General features: G+C 43.1%; 1 pseudogene; it reads left to right on the top strand.

Moving 5' to 3' along the window:
* Positions 1–644: 644 nt before the first annotated feature.
* Positions 645–14,595, top strand: LOC134752453 (uncharacterized; annotated as a pseudogene).
* The last annotated feature ends 253 nt before the right edge of the window (positions 14,596–14,848 follow it).

Genomic DNA, 14,848 nt, shown 5'->3' with positions numbered 1-14,848 from the left:
TGGTCATTACGAAAAAAAAAAAAAAAAAAATATATATATATAATTTACACATAACCAACCGTACACAAAATGTACGGAGGTATATATGAAATTTAACTGCAATACACGAAATACTACTATACTGTAAGGATTATTTAAGAAAGAACTTATTTCCTATAATAATAGGAGTTAACACACTAATAGATTGGAAAGTAAATTAAAATCGTCACGTGACTCTCATATTAAGCGCTATTTTATTATATCGACAAAATTATTACCACTGATTGAATGCTTACAAAAATATTAGAGGAGAAGAATCCTTCACAAGAGGATCTAATCCGTAAGCCGGCCGCCGTTTTTATAGTATATATTATCCCCTACGTCTAAACCTAAGTATCCAAAATTAATTTAAATATCATATAATATGAAATTATTTATCAATAGGTATATATAATATTATATTTCTTTAGATATATGAAAAGTAAGTCAAATAATAATGCTCTGATATATCTTACCCCGTCCCCCGTCGCCCCGCAATAGGGTAAAACGTATAAATAGCGGCAAAATGATGGCTAGCTAGCTATTCCACTCGTGTCGACGCGCGGCGCAAGTCGTGTGTTGAGTATTCCGTTCGAGAAGTCTAATCTCTACTACAACAAGTCGCAATGACCGGTCGCGGTAAGGGAGGTAAAGGTCTGGGGAAAGGAGGAGCCAAGCGCCACAGGAAGGTGCTCCGTGATAACATCCAGGGTATCACCAAGCCCGCCATCCGTCGTCTCGCCCGCAGAGGTGGCGTCAAGCGTATCTCCGGCCTGATCTACGAGGAGACCCGCGGCGTTCTCAAGGTGTTCCTCGAGAACGTGATCCGTGACGCGGTCACCTACACCGAGCACGCCAAGAGGAAGACCGTCACCGCCATGGACGTCGTCTACGCTCTGAAGCGTCAAGGCCGCACCCTCTACGGTTTCGGAGGTTAAGCGCTGCACTGTCAGCGTCGTCGCGCGCGATATCGTGTAATATGTACTAACGTGGGTATTACCGTATCGCGCAGACGCAAATAAAAAAAAAAAGGCCCTTTTCAGGGCCGCAAATAATTCTATGATACGATTACGATAAAAAGTTTCAGTAGCGACACAGACGGACAAACAATCGATCTCTACCCATCCTATGTTATCCAAAATATCTACTAAATAACTACTAATAATCTAGTATCGTCGTAGGTGGTACGTACATTTATTACAATTACTTACTTACCCGGCACCGCGCAACACTTCTAACTTCTACAGCGTCCAGCTCGTAAGCATCGCTTGTGCTAAGTATCTATTGATACCAGAGGAAGCGAAACAATCCAAAATTGAACCACGAGCGGTACATACAAAATTGGAATCTTGAGGGTTTCATCAACATTTTTAGTTTCACCACACCAACCCGAAGAAGAAAATATTAATTAACTGGTAAAAGATATATATATATATATTTTTTTTTTTTTTTTTTTTTTTTTTTTTTTTTTTTTTTTTTTTTTTAATAACACCATCATATACTTATAAACAATCACATGCAACCGCACACACCACATTTTACTTTACCCGCGAACCTCACCTGACCTGTGAGTGATCTGCTACTGATAATGACGACTAGTCGATGAACTGACCAATTAGATAAAGGATTCGCAAATAGTGCACAAAACGGACAGGGACACCCAACATCCCCGCACCCACTCACCTCACTTTACAAAAAAAAAAAAAAAAAAAAAAAAAAAAGAAAGTATAATATAAACACAGGTTTTAGACTTCTCGTGTTCCTATGATGATGAATACATAATATTTAGGTACTTACATATAATATATACATATCAACCTAAACAGATTTTTATGTCAAAATAATTTATATCGTTTGTTCCAATATCAACATTCAGATAATATCATACGTTAAATTATTATAAATAAATACGCCGGACCAAAAACTAAATAAATCTAAACGACGACCTACACGAGACTCTTACCTACTACGATGCCCGCACGCACGTGTCGCGCTGTATGATCCTCGTAGAAGAAGAGAGTTTAACTATACGAATTATAATAATATTCATTAATACGATATCTTAATGTATAATATAACATAACATAATTATTTAAATTTAATATAAAGTACCTATCCCGTTTTACGTCGGTACCGGCAGAGAGCAAACCACTGAACGTAGGCAATGCAATCCAAGTCGCGGTACGGCTGTTTTACGACAGTGAAGACAACAAGTCAAAATAACATTATAAATATAATTTTCTAATGTTGTTATTGTGTCACATCTATCTATGGTATCTTCGCATTTAACTGGAGGACACATAATAGTGTTAGATGTGATTTTAATTAAGAAAAATCACTTTTTAAACTGACCCGAGGTGTCCGCAACCTATAATACCAAAAGTAAAGTTCTCTCATTCGTTTATCGGCGTTCCAAATCCTAAAACTTCTATTAAAATACGTATATCAATTCATAAAGAATGTATATGTGCAATTTTATTATAATCATTATAATATAATTCACTATAAATTTAGTTTAATCATAAACGAGTAAGTGAAAACTTGGAAGTGTTATTACGAGAAAACGTCCCGCGACATGAGGGTCTGCGTTACGGTTAAGCCGGAGTATATATAAAAAGTGGCGCCCCCAATAAGCCGTGTTTAGTACTCGCCAGCGCAGCGCTCCGCTTACACGCGTCCGCTGTATTCTCTTTGCGCAGTTTGTGCGATTTACTAATTTACTTTACTTACTTACTTGACGATTAATAAATAAATAAATAAATATGGCCGACACCGCAGTTGCTGCCGACGCTCCCGCCCCGGCGACGCCCGCGAAGAAGCCTAAGGCGTCCGCCTCCGCTGGCGCTAAGAAGCCTAAGGCGAAACCCACCCACCCTAAGACGTCCGAGATGGTTAACAGCGCCATCAAGGAGTTGAAGGAGAGAAGCGGTTCGTCCCTGCAGGCTATCAAGAAGTACATCGCCGCCCAGTACAAGGTCGACGCCGAGAAGCTGGCCCCTTTCATCAGAAAATATCTTAAGAGCGCAGTCGAATCCGGCGCACTCATTCAGACCAAAGGCAAGGGCGCGTCCGGCTCCTTCAAACTGGAGTCGAAGTCATCATCGGCCGGCAAGAAGCCCGCCGCGGCCAAGAAATCTAGCGCCGCTAAATCTTCAGCCGCCGCTAAGAAGCCCGCCGCAGCTAAGCCCGCTAAGGCGAAGAAGGCCGCTGCGTCCCCGGCCAAGCCTAAGGCCGCCACGAAGGACAAGAAGGCTGCCGCCGCCAAGAAGAAGCCCGCCGCGAAGAAACCTTCCACCCCCGCCAAGGGCAAGAGCGCCGCCGCGCCTAAGGCCAAGAAGACCGCGAAGCCGCCGACCAAGAAGCCTAAAGCTCCCAAGCCCAAGAAGGCCGCGGCCGCTCCCAAAGCGAAGCCCGCCGCCAAGAAGGCTGCCTCGAAGAAGTAAGAAGACTGCGTCACATTGTCGTCGTCGTACTTACATCGGCCGTGATGGTGGAGGATATGTCGATTGTCGTCGCTATATATCGTATATACGACGACGTGTCGCCTGTTCACACGCCTCTCGTCATACGCCTGTGCGCGTTAAACGCACATCAAAAAGCCCTTTTCAGGGCTAACAAATTTATTCAAAGGTTCATATCGCCTCTGTTTCATTGCAATAAGCACACACACACATACATACACGAGTCGATCGATCGCAATCAATATAAAAAGTCAATCTCAAATCGAGTCTTATGGCAAAAGTCTCAAGATTATTGATGATCTCACTGATAAGACTGATTAGGTTAGGTTTTCATGAATACTTACACAGAATATTTTCTTATCGATGGTGAATGATGATAAATATAACTGTATTATTTGAAGTCTTAGATTTACAACAACAACAACTACATAAATATAAGTATATAATTTACGGAATATTTTTTGTTAATTGTGTCATTTTTATTAGGTATACTTTGATGTATAAATTGAAATGTTTTTATTTTATATCTATCTCTTTCTAATTTGCGCTCTTGCACGCGACTCGTTGATTGGTCGATCGGGCTCGTGTTATGTCGGCTCGTTGTATCCCCACTATCAGCGTACACCGTGAACGTATAAAATAAAGGCAACTACTAAAAAAGAGCGTATACACTCGCAAGCAAGCAATCGTGCTCTCGTTTCGTGTGTGTAAACTAAACTTAAATCTCTCTTTAAACATGTCTGGACGCGGTAAAGGTGGCAAGGTTAAGGGAAAGGCAAAGTCCCGTTCTAACCGTGCCGGACTTCAGTTCCCCGTCGGTCGTATCCACAGGCTTCTACGCAAGGGCAACTACGCCGAGCGCGTCGGTGCCGGTGCCCCGGTGTACCTAGCCGCCGTCATGGAGTACCTGGCCGCTGAGGTTCTCGAGTTGGCAGGCAACGCCGCTCGCGACAACAAGAAGACCAGGATCATCCCTAGGCATCTCCAGCTGGCGATCCGCAACGACGAGGAGTTGAACAAGCTCCTCTCCGGTGTGACCATCGCCCAGGGTGGTGTGCTGCCTAACATTCAGGCCGTGCTCCTGCCCAAGAAGACCGAGAAGAAGGCTTAAGTGTACTCACTTCTCATCAGGCTACATCTCTAGCGGTAACACCCGGCGTTTGGTGAATGTGGCCTCTGTTATATTCCCGCCCGAGTGACCGTTACAAAAGGCCCTTTTCAGGGCCACAATATGATTCTGTGATAACGTTGTAAGTTTCATGGCATAACGCATACGTGTATGATGTCATTCGATCGATCAATATAATTATATCATATACATATATATGAACGATGAATGAATGAATGAATGTTATTACTTACGGTAAGTAGATAATTCTGAATTCTAATAAGATTATTTTTCTGATTGCAAAACACATCACTACACACGTCTCTATATGAGAGACTTGAGACATCGTTTCGTCAAGAAGTATAATAAATAAACGACAAATAAAGGTAATGTGATGGCTCAGAGCTATTACTTGCTCATCTACAGCAGTGTGTCACTGTAACAACAACAACAATAGTAAATAAACATAAAGCTATATACATTTAAATAATATAATTGTTATCCGCCTACGGTTTTGAACAAAACTGATGATGGTATAATCTATACGGCATTTGATATATTTTATAATCAAAATAATAATACCTATATGTAAGTAATATCAATACGCGCTCTCACTCCCCACCATGCCGACCGACGATACTAATGATGCACGAACGCTATTGGTCGATATACCGCGAGCGCGACGCTCGATCTTTAATCCCCTATTTCCCGTTCTCCGCTTTAACAAAATGAGCGCAACTTAGTACGAAATTTTTATTCTCAGTTCGACTATCGTACTGTAAGCATCTAACTATATCACAATGCCACCCAAGACTAGCGGTAAGGCCGCCAAGAAATCCGGCAAGGCCCAGAAGAACATCTCCAAGTCGGACTCGAAGAAAAAGAAGAAGCATAAGCGCAAGGAGAGCTACGCCATTTACATCTACAAGGTGCTCAAGCAGGTCCACCCCGACACCGGTATCTCCAGCAAGGCCATGTCGATCATGAACTCTTTCGTGAACGACATCTTCGAGCGCATCGCCGCCGAGGCCTCCCGCCTCGCTCACTACAACAAGAGGTCCACCATCACCAGCAGGGAGGTGCAGACATCCGTGAGGCTCTTGCTGCCCGGTGAGCTCGCCAAGCACGCCGTCAGTGAAGGCACCAAGGCCGTCACCAAGTACACCAGCTCCAAGTAAGCGTCCGTCGTTCCTCGTATGCTATCTGTCTTCTCAATACACTTTTAGTGTAATGGGTTTAGGTAGTTCGTATTGCGACACGACACGCTGCGAGAGTGTGGTTTGTACAACAACCAAAAAGGCCCTTTTCAGGGCCACAAATACGTTCTGAATATATAATATAAGAAGTTTCTAGATAGCCGTGCATACGGTGTCAATCGGTATCAACACGAAAGTTGTATCAACATGTAAGAGTATTAAATAAGGAATCAACAATACACACATACACTTAGTGTATGCATATGTGTAACGTGAGACGTTATGGATATTAAATTTAGGTTAGGTTTTTATAAAATAAGTAGTTATGTTAGGTTTCGCGGAGTTAGGTTAGGTTTTGAATGACATTATAAAAAAAAGTTAGGTTTGATCGGTTTGAACTTTGACCTAACCTAACCTAACTCGATCAAACCTAACTCCGCGAAACCAAACATAACCTGACATTATAAAAAAAAGTTAGGTTAGGTTTTGAGTGACAAAAAAAAAAAACCTAACCTAACTTTGACCTAACCTAACCTAACTCGATCAAACCTAACTCCGCGAAACCTAACATAACCTGACCTAACTTATAAACCTATTTTATAAAATACTAACCTAACTTTAATAACCTGACCTAACTCGATTGAACCGGCTATCGAGGCGAATTTCGATAGCGATGACTGTTATTTAAATGAAATATATGTATGTATGTATGTATGTATGTATTTATTTATTTATTTATTTATTAATTAATATTTCAATTATATTATTGTTATTCTAATCAGAAATTTTGTGTTGGTGAGAAAGGAAGAGGGGCGAGGGGGACGTGTATGTGAATTTTATAGCCCTCTCGCTCACACGGACACTAACCCCGTCCCTTTCCGACCAGCCAGCACGTATAAATAGCGACTCGCTGGCGAAAAATCGCTTATTCCCTCTCGTGACTCGTTAACGTAACGTACACGCACGCGTATTATTATTATTCACAATGGCCCGTACCAAGCAGACCGCTCGTAAATCCACCGGTGGTAAAGCGCCCCGCAAACAGCTCGCCACCAAGGCGGCCCGCAAGAGCGCGCCCGCCACCGGCGGCGTCAAGAAGCCCCATCGTTACAGGCCCGGCACCGTCGCCCTCCGTGAGATCCGTCGCTACCAGAAGAGCACTGAGCTTCTGATCCGCAAGCTGCCCTTCCAGCGTCTGGTGCGTGAGATCGCTCAGGACTTCAAGACCGATCTGCGCTTCCAGAGCTCTGCCGTTATGGCTCTCCAGGAGGCCAGCGAGGCTTACCTCGTCGGTCTCTTCGAGGACACCAATCTGTGCGCTATCCACGCCAAGCGTGTGACCATCATGCCCAAGGACATCCAGCTGGCTCGCAGGATCCGCGGTGAACGTGCCTAAACCACCACGTTTAAACTGGCACGGAGCAACATCACAGGACGCAGTCTGCGCGAACGCATACGGTTACATTATATGTATTATTTTGTACCACGCGTTTTGCGTCTGGACGTGCGAACGTGACGCTTCTGTCAGTCATATATCAAAAGGCCCTTTTCAGGGCCACACATGATTCTAAAATTCACAATTGTTTCTTTGAACAAACACTTGCGTAGATAAATCGATCGATCGATCACTGCATGGTCATTACGAAAAAAAAAAAAAAAAAAATATATATATATAATTTACACATAACCAACCGTACACAAAATGTACGGAGGTATATATGAAATTTAACTGCAATACACGAAATACTACTATACTGTAAGGATTATTTAAGAAAGAACTTATTTCCTATAATAATAGGAGTTAACACACTAATAGATTGGAAAGTAAATTAAAATCGTCACGTGACTCTCATATTAAGCGCTATTTTATTATATCGACAAAATTATTACCACTGATTGAATGCTTACAAAAATATTAGAGGAGAAGAATCCTTCACAAGAGGATCTAATCCGTAAGCCGGCCGCCGTTTTTATAGTATATATTATCCCCTACGTCTAAACCTAAGTATCCAAAATTAATTTAAATATCATATAATATGAAATTATTTATCAATAGGTATATATAATATTATATTTCTTTAGATATATGAAAAGTAAGTCAAATAATAATGCTCTGATATATCTTACCCCGTCCCCCGTCGCCCCGCAATAGGGTAAAACGTATAAATAGCGGCAAAATGATGGCTAGCTAGCTATTCCACTCGTGTCGACGCGCGGCGCAAGTCGTGTGTTGAGTATTCCGTTCGAGAAGTCTAATCTCTACTACAACAAGTCGCAATGACCGGTCGCGGTAAGGGAGGTAAAGGTCTGGGGAAAGGAGGAGCCAAGCGCCACAGGAAGGTGCTCCGTGATAACATCCAGGGTATCACCAAGCCCGCCATCCGTCGTCTCGCCCGCAGAGGTGGCGTCAAGCGTATCTCCGGCCTGATCTACGAGGAGACCCGCGGCGTTCTCAAGGTGTTCCTCGAGAACGTGATCCGTGACGCGGTCACCTACACCGAGCACGCCAAGAGGAAGACCGTCACCGCCATGGACGTCGTCTACGCTCTGAAGCGTCAAGGCCGCACCCTCTACGGTTTCGGAGGTTAAGCGCTGCACTGTCAGCGTCGTCGCGCGCGATATCGTGTAATATGTACTAACGTGGGTATTACCGTATCGCGCAGACGCAAATAAAAAAAAAAAGGCCCTTTTCAGGGCCGCAAATAATTCTATGATACGATTACGATAAAAAGTTTCAGTAGCGACACAGACGGACAAACAATCGATCTCTACCCATCCTATGTTATCCAAAATATCTACTAAATAACTACTAATAATCTAGTATCGTCGTAGGTGGTACGTACATTTATTACAATTACTTACTTACCCGGCACCGCGCAACACTTCTAACTTCTACAGCGTCCAGCTCGTAAGCATCGCTTGTGCTAAGTATCTATTGATACCAGAGGAAGCGAAACAATCCAAAATTGAACCACGAGCGGTACATACAAAATTGGAATCTTGAGGGTTTCATCAACATTTTTAGTTTCACCACACCAACCCGAAGAAGAAAATATTAATTAACTGGTAAAAGATATATATATATATATTTTTTTTTTTTTTTTTTTTTTTTTTTTTTTTTTTTTTTTTTTTTTTAATAACACCATCATATACTTATAAACAATCACATGCAACCGCACACACCACATTTTACTTTACCCGCGAACCTCACCTGACCTGTGAGTGATCTGCTACTGATAATGACGACTAGTCGATGAACTGACCAATTAGATAAAGGATTCGCAAATAGTGCACAAAACGGACAGGGACACCCAACATCCCCGCACCCACTCACCTCACTTTACAAAAAAAAAAAAAAAAAAAAAAAAAAAAGAAAGTATAATATAAACACAGGTTTTAGACTTCTCGTGTTCCTATGATGATGAATACATAATATTTAGGTACTTACATATAATATATACATATCAACCTAAACAGATTTTTATGTCAAAATAATTTATATCGTTTGTTCCAATATCAACATTCAGATAATATCATACGTTAAATTATTATAAATAAATACGCCGGACCAAAAACTAAATAAATCTAAACGACGACCTACACGAGACTCTTACCTACTACGATGCCCGCACGCACGTGTCGCGCTGTATGATCCTCGTAGAAGAAGAGAGTTTAACTATACGAATTATAATAATATTCATTAATACGATATCTTAATGTATAATATAACATAACATAATTATTTAAATTTAATATAAAGTACCTATCCCGTTTTACGTCGGTACCGGCAGAGAGCAAACCACTGAACGTAGGCAATGCAATCCAAGTCGCGGTACGGCTGTTTTACGACAGTGAAGACAACAAGTCAAAATAACATTATAAATATAATTTTCTAATGTTGTTATTGTGTCACATCTATCTATGGTATCTTCGCATTTAACTGGAGGACACATAATAGTGTTAGATGTGATTTTAATTAAGAAAAATCACTTTTTAAACTGACCCGAGGTGTCCGCAACCTATAATACCAAAAGTAAAGTTCTCTCATTCGTTTATCGGCGTTCCAAATCCTAAAACTTCTATTAAAATACGTATATCAATTCATAAAGAATGTATATGTGCAATTTTATTATAATCATTATAATATAATTCACTATAAATTTAGTTTAATCATAAACGAGTAAGTGAAAACTTGGAAGTGTTATTACGAGAAAACGTCCCGCGACATGAGGGTCTGCGTTACGGTTAAGCCGGAGTATATATAAAAAGTGGCGCCCCCAATAAGCCGTGTTTAGTACTCGCCAGCGCAGCGCTCCGCTTACACGCGTCCGCTGTATTCTCTTTGCGCAGTTTGTGCGATTTACTAATTTACTTTACTTACTTACTTGACGATTAATAAATAAATAAATAAATATGGCCGACACCGCAGTTGCTGCCGACGCTCCCGCCCCGGCGACGCCCGCGAAGAAGCCTAAGGCGTCCGCCTCCGCTGGCGCTAAGAAGCCTAAGGCGAAACCCACCCACCCTAAGACGTCCGAGATGGTTAACAGCGCCATCAAGGAGTTGAAGGAGAGAAGCGGTTCGTCCCTGCAGGCTATCAAGAAGTACATCGCCGCCCAGTACAAGGTCGACGCCGAGAAGCTGGCCCCTTTCATCAGAAAATATCTTAAGAGCGCAGTCGAATCCGGCGCACTCATTCAGACCAAAGGCAAGGGCGCGTCCGGCTCCTTCAAACTGGAGTCGAAGTCATCATCGGCCGGCAAGAAGCCCGCCGCGGCCAAGAAATCTAGCGCCGCTAAATCTTCAGCCGCCGCTAAGAAGCCCGCCGCAGCTAAGCCCGCTAAGGCGAAGAAGGCCGCTGCGTCCCCGGCCAAGCCTAAGGCCGCCACGAAGGACAAGAAGGCTGCCGCCGCCAAGAAGAAGCCCGCCGCGAAGAAACCTTCCACCCCCGCCAAGGGCAAGAGCGCCGCCGCGCCTAAGGCCAAGAAGACCGCGAAGCCGCCGACCAAGAAGCCTAAAGCTCCCAAGCCCAAGAAGGCCGCGGCCGCTCCCAAAGCGAAGCCCGCCGCCAAGAAGGCTGCCTCGAAGAAGTAAGAAGACTGCGTCACATTGTCGTCGTCGTACTTACATCGGCCGTGATGGTGGAGGATATGTCGATTGTCGTCGCTATATATCGTATATACGACGACGTGTCGCCTGTTCACACGCCTCTCGTCATACGCCTGTGCGCGTTAAACGCACATCAAAAAGCCCTTTTCAGGGCTAACAAATTTATTCAAAGGTTCATATCGCCTCTGTTTCATTGCAATAAGCACACACACACATACATACACGAGTCGATCGATCGCAATCAATATAAAAAGTCAATCTCAAATCGAGTCTTATGGCAAAAGTCTCAAGATTATTGATGATCTCACTGATAAGACTGATTAGGTTAGGTTTTCATGAATACTTACACAGAATATTTTCTTATCGATGGTGAATGATGATAAATATAACTGTATTATTTGAAGTCTTAGATTTACAACAACAACAACTACATAAATATAAGTATATAATTTACGGAATATTTTTTGTTAATTGTGTCATTTTTATTAGGTATACTTTGATGTATAAATTGAAATGTTTTTATTTTATATCTATCTCTTTCTAATTTGCGCTCTTGCACGCGACTCGTTGATTGGTCGATCGGGCTCGTGTTATGTCGGCTCGTTGTATCCCCACTATCAGCGTACACCGTGAACGTATAAAATAAAGGCAACTACTAAAAAAGAGCGTATACACTCGCAAGCAAGCAATCGTGCTCTCGTTTCGTGTGTGTAAACTAAACTTAAATCTCTCTTTAAACATGTCTGGACGCGGTAAAGGTGGCAAGGTTAAGGGAAAGGCAAAGTCCCGTTCTAACCGTGCCGGACTTCAGTTCCCCGTCGGTCGTATCCACAGGCTTCTACGCAAGGGCAACTACGCCGAGCGCGTCGGTGCCGGTGCCCCGGTGTACCTAGCCGCCGTCATGGAGTACCTGGCCGCTGAGGTTCTCGAGTTGGCAGGCAACGCCGCTCGCGACAACAAGAAGACCAGGATCATCCCTAGGCATCTCCAGCTGGCGATCCGCAACGACGAGGAGTTGAACAAGCTCCTCTCCGGTGTGACCATCGCCCAGGGTGGTGTGCTGCCTAACATTCAGGCCGTGCTCCTGCCCAAGAAGACCGAGAAGAAGGCTTAAGTGTACTCACTTCTCATCAGGCTACATCTCTAGCGGTAACACCCGGCGTTTGGTGAATGTGGCCTCTGTTATATTCCCGCCCGAGTGACCGTTACAAAAGGCCCTTTTCAGGGCCACAATATGATTCTGTGATAACGTTGTAAGTTTCATGGCATAACGCATACGTGTATGATGTCATTCGATCGATCAATATAATTATATCATATACATATATATGAACGATGAATGAATGAATGAATGTTATTACTTACGGTAAGTAGATAATTCTGAATTCTAATAAGATTATTTTTCTGATTGCAAAACACATCACTACACACGTCTCTATATGAGAGACTTGAGACATCGTTTCGTCAAGAAGTATAATAAATAAACGACAAATAAAGGTAATGTGATGGCTCAGAGCTATTACTTGCTCATCTACAGCAGTGTGTCACTGTAACAACAACAACAATAGTAAATAAACATAAAGCTATATACATTTAAATAATATAATTGTTATCCGCCTACGGTTTTGAACAAAACTGATGATGGTATAATCTATACGGCATTTGATATATTTTATAATCAAAATAATAATACCTATATGTAAGTAATATCAATACGCGCTCTCACTCCCCACCATGCCGACCGACGATACTAATGATGCACGAACGCTATTGGTCGATATACCGCGAGCGCGACGCTCGATCTTTAATCCCCTATTTCCCGTTCTCCGCTTTAACAAAATGAGCGCAACTTAGTACGAAATTTTTATTCTCAGTTCGACTATCGTACTGTAAGCATCTAACTATATCACAATGCCACCCAAGACTAGCGGTAAGGCCGCCAAGAAATCCGGCAAGGCCCAGAAGAACATCTCCAAGTCGGACTCGAAGAAAAAGAAGAAGCATAAGCGCAAGGAGAGCTACGCCATTTACATCTACAAGGTGCTCAAGCAGGTCCACCCCGACACCGGTATCTCCAGCAAGGCCATGTCGATCATGAACTCTTTCGTGAACGACATCTTCGAGCGCATCGCCGCCGAGGCCTCCCGCCTCGCTCACTACAACAAGAGGTCCACCATCACCAGCAGGGAGGTGCAGACATCCGTGAGGCTCTTGCTGCCCGGTGAGCTCGCCAAGCACGCCGTCAGTGAAGGCACCAAGGCCGTCACCAAGTACACCAGCTCCAAGTAAGCGTCCGTCGTTCCTCGTATGCTATCTGTCTTCTCAATACACTTTTAGTGTAATGGGTTTAGGTAGTTCGTATTGCGACACGACACGCTGCGAGAGTGTGGTTTGTACAACAACCAAAAAGGCCCTTTTCAGGGCCACAAATACGTTCTGAATATATAATATAAGAAGTTTCTAGATAGCCGTGCATACGGTGTCAATCGGTATCAACACGAAAGTTGTATCAACATGTAAGAGTATTAAATAAGGAATCAACAATACACACATACACTTAGTGTATGCATATGTGTAACGTGAGACGTTATGGATATTAAATTTAGGTTAGGTTTTTATAAAATAAGTAGTTATGTTAGGTTTCGCGGAGTTAGGTTAGGTTTTGAATGACATTATAAAAAAAAGTTAGGTTTGATCGGTTTGAACTTTGACCTAACCTAACCTAACTCGATCAAACCTAACTCCGCGAAACCAAACATAACCTGACATTATAAAAAAAAGTTAGGTTAGGTTTTGAGTGACAAAAAAAAAAAACCTAACCTAACTTTGACCTAACCTAACCTAACTCGATCAAACCTAACTCCGCGAAACCTAACATAACCTGACCTAACTTATAAACCTATTTTATAAAATACTAACCTAACTTTAATAACCTGACCTAACTCGATTGAACCGGCTATCGAGGCGAATTTCGATAGCGATGACTGTTATTTAAATGAAATATATGTATGTATGTATGTATGTATGTATTTATTTATTTATTTATTTATTAATTAATATTTCAATTATATTATTGTTATTCTAATCAGAAATTTTGTGTTGGTGAGAAAGGAAGAGGGGCGAGGGGGACGTGTATGTGAATTTTATAGCCCTCTCGCTCACACGGACACTAACCCCGTCCCTTTCCGACCAGCCAGCACGTATAAATAGCGACTCGCTGGCGAAAAATCGCTTATTCCCTCTCGTGACTCGTTAACGTAACGTACACGCACGCGTATTATTATTATTCACAATGGCCCGTACCAAGCAGACCGCTCGTAAATCCACCGGTGGTAAAGCGCCCCGCAAACAGCTCGCCACCAAGGCGGCCCGCAAGAGCGCGCCCGCCACCGGCGGCGTCAAGAAGCCCCATCGTTACAGGCCCGGCACCGTCGCCCTCCGTGAGATCCGTCGCTACCAGAAGAGCACTGAGCTTCTGATCCGCAAGCTGCCCTTCCAGCGTCTGGTGCGTGAGATCGCTCAGGACTTCAAGACCGATCTGCGCTTCCAGAGCTCTGCCGTTATGGCTCTCCAGGAGGCCAGCGAGGCTTACCTCGTCGGTCTCTTCGAGGACACCAATCTGTGCGCTATCCACGCCAAGCGTGTGACCATCATGCCCAAGGACATCCAGCTGGCTCGCAGGATCCGCGGTGAACGTGCCTAAACCACCACGTTTAAACTGGCACGGAGCAACATCACAGGACGCAGTCTGCGCGAACGCATACGGTTACATTATATGTATTATTTTGTACCACGCGTTTTGCGTCTGGACGTGCGAACGTGACGCTTCTGTCAGTCATATATCAAAAGGCCCTTTTCAGGGCCACACATGATTCTAAAATTCACAATTGTTTCTTTGAACAAACACTTGCGTAGATAAATCGATCGATCGATCACTGCATGGTCATTACGAAAAA

This window comes from Cydia strobilella, chromosome 24, assembly GCF_947568885.1.
Source record: "Cydia strobilella chromosome 24, ilCydStro3.1, whole genome shotgun sequence".
In the NCBI taxonomy this organism is placed as follows: domain Eukaryota; kingdom Metazoa; phylum Arthropoda; class Insecta; order Lepidoptera; family Tortricidae; genus Cydia; species Cydia strobilella.
Note: the sequence above shows the minus strand (reverse complement) of the source record. Positions and strands in the feature narration are given on the sequence as shown.